This window comes from Oncorhynchus masou, chromosome 33, assembly GCF_036934945.1.
Source record: "Oncorhynchus masou masou isolate Uvic2021 chromosome 33, UVic_Omas_1.1, whole genome shotgun sequence".
Taxonomy (NCBI): Eukaryota; Metazoa; Chordata; class Actinopteri; order Salmoniformes; family Salmonidae; genus Oncorhynchus; species Oncorhynchus masou.
The window spans coordinates 46,402,895-46,409,336 of NC_088244.1; positions in this window are offsets into that span (position 1 = coordinate 46,402,895).

Consider the following 6,442-nt stretch of genomic DNA (forward strand, 5'->3'; position numbering starts at 1 on the left):
GTTTAATGTCTGCTATCCCTCCTGTTTCCTCTGTCTCTTCTTCACAGGAGGAGCCTGGCGATTTGACAGGGGTGCCGGAGGAGTATCACGATCTGCGCACGGTGTTCAGTCGTTCCAAGGCCACTTCTCTCCCTCCACACCGGTCGTATGACTGTAGTATTGATCTCCTTCCGGGAACTACTCCCCCCGGGGTAGATTATACTCTCTGTCGGCTCCCGAACGTAAGGCTCTCGAGGATTATTTGTCGGTTTCGCTCGACGCCGGTACCATAGTCTCCTCCTCCTCCCCCCCGCCGGCGCGGGGTTCTTTTTTGTTCAGAAGAAGGACGGGTCCCTGCGCCCATGCGTGGATTATCGAGGGCTGAATGACATAACTGTTAAGAATCGTTATCCGCTTCCTCTTATGTCTTCAGCCTTCGAGATCCTGCAGGGAGCCAGGTTTTTCACCAAATTGGACCTTCGTAACGCCTACCATCTCGTGCGCATCAGGGAGGGGGACGAGTGGAAGACGGCGTTTAACACTCCGTTAGGGCACTTTGAATACCGGGTTCTTCCTTTCGGCCTCGTTAACGCTCCAGCTGTCTTTCAGGCACTAGTTAACGACGTCCTGAGAGACATGCTGAACATTTTTGTTTTCGTTTACATGGATGATATCCTGATTTTTTCACCGTCTCTCTCGATTCATGTTCAGCACGTGCGACGCGTCCTCCAGCGCCTTTTGGAGAACTGTCTTTATGTGAAGGCTGAGAAGTGCACTTTTCATGCCGCCTCTGTCCCTTTCTCGGTTCCGTTATTTCCGCTGAGGGCATTAAGATGGATCCCGCTAAGGTCCAGGCTGTCATTGATTGGCCCGTTCCTAAGTCACGCGTCGAGCTGCAGCGCTTTCTGGGCTTCGCTAATTTCTACCGTCGTTTCATCCGTAATTTCGGTCAGGTGGCAGCTCCCCTCACAGCCCTTACTTCTGTTAAGACGTGCTTTAAGTGGTCCGTTTCCGCCCAGGGAGCTTTTGATCTTCTTAAGAATCGTTTTACATCCGCACCTATTCTTGTTACACCTGACATCTCTAGTCAGTTTGTTGTTGAGGTTGACGCGTCAGAGGTGGGCGTGGGAGCCATTCTTTCTCAGCGCTCTCTCTCTGACGGCAAGGTCCATCCTTGCGCGTTTTTCTCTCATCGCTTATCGCCGTCAGAACGTAACTATGATGTTGGTAATCGCGAACTGCTCGCCATCCGCTTAGCCCTAGGCGAATGGCGACAGTGGTTGGAGGGGGCGACCGTTCCTTTTGTCGTTTGGACTGACCATAGGAACCTTGAGTACATCCGTTCAGCCAAACGACTTAATGCGCGTCAGGCTCGTTGGGCTCTGTTTTTCGCTCGTTTCGAGTTTGTTATTTCTTATCGTCCGGGCTCAAAAACACCAAACCTGATGCTTTATCTCGTCTCTTCAGTTCTTCTGAGGTCTCCACCGACCCCGATGGGATTCTCCCTGAGGGGCGTGTTGTCGGGTTGACTGTCTGGGGAATTGAGAGGCAGGTAAAGCAAGCACTCGCTCACACTCCGTCGCCGCGAGCTTGTCCTAGGAACCTTCTGTTCGTTCCCGTTCCTACTCGTCCGGCCGTTCTTCAGTGGGCCCACTCTGCCAAGTTAGCCGGCCACCCCGGTCTTCGGGGTACGCTCGCTTCCATTCGCCAGCGTTTCTGGTGGCCCACTCGGGAACGTGACGCGCGTCGATTTGTCGCCGCTTGTTCGGTCTGCGCGCAGACTAAATCTGGGAACTCTCCTCCTGCCGGCCGTCTCAGACCGCTTCCCATTCCCTCTCGACCGTGGTCTCACATCGCTTTAGATTTTATCACCGGACTGCCTTCATCAGCGGGGAAGACAGTTATTCTTACGGTTGTCGATAGATTCTCTAAGGCGGCTCATTTCATTCCTCTCGATAAGCTCCCTTCTGCTAAGGAGACGGCTCAGATCATTATCGAGAATGTTTTCCGAATTCATGGCCTTCCGTCTGACGTCGTTTCCGACAGAGGCCCGCAGTTCACGTCTCAATTTTGGAGGGAGTTTTGCCGTTTGATTGGGGCTTCCGTCAGTCTCTCGTCCGGCTTTCATCCCCAGTCTAACGGTCAAGCCGAACGGGCCAATCAGACTGTTGGTCGCATTTTACGCAGTCTTTCTTTTCGTAACCCTGCGTCTTGGTCAGAACAGCTCCCCTGGGCAGAGTACGCCCACAACTCGCTTCCCTCGTCTGCTACCGGTCTATCCCCTTTTCAGTGTAGCCTCGGGTACCAGCCTCCGCTGTTCTCATCTCAGCTCGCCGAGTCCTGCGTCCCCTCCGCTCAGGCTTTTGTCCAGCGTTGCGAGCGCACCTGGAAGGGGGTCAGGTCGGCACTTTGCCGTAATAGGGCGCAGACTGTGAGGGCCGCTAATAAGCGTAGGACCAAGAGTCCTAGATATTGTTGCGGTCAGAGAGTATGGCTCTCCACTCAGAACCTTCCCCTTAAGACAGCTTCTCGCAAGTTGGCCCCGCGGTTCATTGGTCCGTTCCGTATTTCCCAGGTCATTAATCCTGTCGCAGTGCGACTTCTTCTCCCGCGCTATCTTCGTCGCGTTCACCCGGTCTTCCATGTCTCCTGTGTTAAGCCCGTTCTTCGCGCCCCCGCTCGTCCCTCCCCCCCCATCCTTGTCGAGGGCGCACCCATCTACAGGGTTCGTAAGATTTTGGACATGCGCCCTCGGGGCCGTGGTCATCAGTACCTAGTGGATTGGGAGGGGTACGGTCCTGAGGAGAGGAGTTGGGTTCCCTCTCGGGACGTGCTGGACCGTTCGCTGATCGATGATTTCCTCCGTTGCCGCCAGGTTTCCTCCTCGAGTGCGCCAGGAGGCGCTCGGTGAGTGGGGGGTACTGTCATGTCTTGTTATGTCTGTTCCTGTCCTTTCTCTTCATTCTCTCTCTGCTGGTCTTTTTAGGTTACCTTCTCTGTCTCTCATTCCTCAGCTGTTCTACATCTTCCCTAACTAGCTCATTCTCTCTTTCCCCACCTGTTCTCTCTTCCCCCTCTGATTAGGTCTCTATTTCTTTCTCTGTTCCTGCTACTTTCAGTGTCTGATTCTTGTTTGTGTTTTTTGATGCCAGAAGCAAGCTGTCGTCTCGTTTGCTTCCACCTTGTCCTGTCCTGTCGGAGTCTGCATGCATGGCAGGTGCAACCTGCATTATTCTACGTTCTTTTGTTCCATTGACTACGTTGGAAGAGGATTTATGCCATTCCTGTTTTTTATTAAAGAACTCTGTTTTCTGTTAAAACCGCGTTTGGGTCTTCACTCAAGTTCATAACAATATTGCTTATCGAGGTGACCTTGTACCATCCATGTGCATTGTAAATATATTTTGCATCCTTAGCTACATTTATAGTGTAAGGGAGATGGAAGTTATCATATAGGTTTACACTGTTGCAAGCTGCCCTTGCTTGTAGTCTCTTTGTGAGACAGCTAGGGCACTAGACGGTACACTGTATGGCCAGATGGAACACTGTCCTTCTCTCAGCAGACATCAAAGCTGCAGACTAAAGTTAAATCTGGACTTTGTTTCCTCTATCGTATTCGCTCCTCTTTCACCCCAGCTGCCAAATTAACCCTGATTCAGATGACCATCCTACCCATGCTAGATTATGGAGACATCATTTATCGATCGGCAGGTAAGGGTGCTATATATAGGACAAAACACACATCACAACAAAATATATATATATATATATACATATATACAGTGGGGCAAAAAAGTACTTAGTCAGCCACCAATTGTGCAAGTTCTCCCACTTAAAAAAGGTGAGAGAGGCCTGTAATTTTCATCATAGGTACACTTCAACTATGACAGACAAAATGAGAGAAAAAAAATCCAGAAAATCACATTGTAGGATTTTTAATGAATTTATTTGCAAATTATGGTGGAAAATAAGTGTTTGATCAGCTACAAAAAAAGCAGGATTTCTGGCTCACAGACCTGTAACTTCTTCTTTAAGAGGCTCCTCTGTCCTCCACTCATTACCTGTATTAATGGCACCTGTTTGAACTTGTTATCAGTATAAAAGACACCTGTCCACAACCTCAAACAGTCACACTCCAAACTCCACTATGGCCAAGACCAAAGAGCTGTTAAAGGACACCAGAGACAAAATTGTAGACCTGCTCCAGGTTGGGAAGACTGAATCTGCAATAGGTAAGCAGCTTGGTTTGAATAAATCAACTGTGGGAGCAATTATTAGGAAATGGAAGACATACAAGACTACTGATAATCTCGCTTGATCTGGGGCTCCACGCAAGATCTCACCCCGTGGGGTCAAAATGATCACAAGACCTAGTGAATGACCTGCAGAAAGCTGGGACCAAAGTAACAAAGCTTACCATCAGTAACACACTACGCCGCCAGGGACTCAAATCCTGCAGTGCCAGAAGTGTCCCCCTGCTTAAGCCAGTACATGTCCAGGCCCGCCTGAAGTTTGCTAGAGAGCATTTGGATGATCCAGAAGAAGATTGGGAGAATGTCATATGGTCAGATGAAACCAAAATATAACTTTTTGGTAAAAACTCAACTCTTTGTGTTTGGAGGACAAAGAATGCTGAGTTGCATCCAAAGAACACCATACCTACTGTGAAGCATGGAGGTGGAAACATGTTTTGGGGCTGTTTTTCTGCAAAGGGACCAGGACGACTGATCCGTGTAAAGGAAAGAATGAATGGGGCCATGTATCGTGAGATTTTGAGTGAAAACCTCCTTCCATTAGCAAGGGCATTGAAGATGAAACGTGGCTGGGTCTTTCAGCATGACAATGATCCCAAACACACCGCCCAGGCAACGAAGGAGTGGCTTCGTAAGAAGCATTTCAAGGTCCTGGAGTGGCCTCGCCAGTCTCCAGATCTCAACCCCATAGAAAATCTTTGGAGGGACTTGAAAGTCCGTGTTGCCCAGCAACAGCACCAAAACATCACTGCACTAGAGGAGATCTGCATGGAGGAATGGGCCAAAATACCAGCAACAGTGTGTGAAAACCTTGTGAAGACTTACAGAAAACATTTGACCTCTGTCATTGCCAACAAAGGGTATATAACAAAGTATTGAGAAACTTTTGTTATTGACCAAATACTTATTTTCCACCATAATTTGCAAATAAATTCATAAAAAATCCTACAATGTGATTTTCTGGATTTTTTTTCTTCTCATTTAGTCTGTCATAGTTGAAGTGTACCTATGATGAAAATTACAGGCCTCATCTTTTTAAGTGGGAGAACTTGCACAATTGGTGGCTGACTAAATACTTTTTTGCCCCACTGTATACACACACACTACCCGTCAAAAGTTTTAGAACACCTACTCATTCAAGGGTTTTTCTTTACTTTACATTTTCGACATTGTAGAATAATAGTGAGTACATCAAAACTATGAAATAACACATGTGGTATCATGTAGTAATCAAAAAAGTGTTAAACAAATCAAAATATATTTAAGATTCTTCAAATAGCTACCCTTTGCCTTGATGACAGCTTTGCGCACTCTTGGCATTCTCTCAACCAGCTTCACCTGGAATGCTTTTCCAACAGTCTTGAAGGAGTTCCCACATATGCTGAGCACTTGTTAGCTGCTTTTCCTTCACTCTGTGGTCCAACTCATTCCAAACCATCACAATTTGGTTGAGGTCGGGGGATTGTGGATGTATGTCATTTGATGCAACACTCCATCACTCTCCTTCTTGATAAAATAGCCCTTACACAGCCTGGAGGTGTGTTGGGTCATTGTCCTTTTGAAAAACAATTGATAGTCCCATTAAGCCAAACTAGATGGGATGGCGTATCACTGCAGAATGCTGTGGTAGCCATACTGGTTAAATGTGCCTTGAATTAAAAATAAATCACAGAAAGTATCACCAGCAAAGCACCCCCACACCATTACACCACCTCCTCCATGCTTTACGGTGGGAAATACACATGCAGAGATCATCCGTTCACCCACACCGCGTATCACTAAGACTTGGCGGTTGGAACCAAAAATCTCCAATTTGGACTCCAGACCAAAGGACAAATGTCTACTGGTCTAATGTCCATTGCACGTGTTTCTTGGCCCAAGCAAGTCTCTTCTTTCTATTGGTGTCCTTTAGTAGTGTTTTTTTCCAGCTATTTGACCATGACAGCCTGATTCACACAGTCTTCTCTGTTCTCTTCTCTGTTACTTGAACTCTGTGAAGCATTTATTTGGGCTGAAGTTTCTGAGGCTGGTAACTCTAATTAACTGATCCTCTGCAGCAGAGGTAACTCTGTCTTCCTTTCCTGTGGCGGTCCTCATGAGAGCCAGTTTCATCATAGCGCTTGATGGTATTTTCGACTGCACTTGAAGAAACTTTCAAAGTTCTTGAAATATTCCGTATTGACTGAACTTGATGTCTTAAAGTAACGACG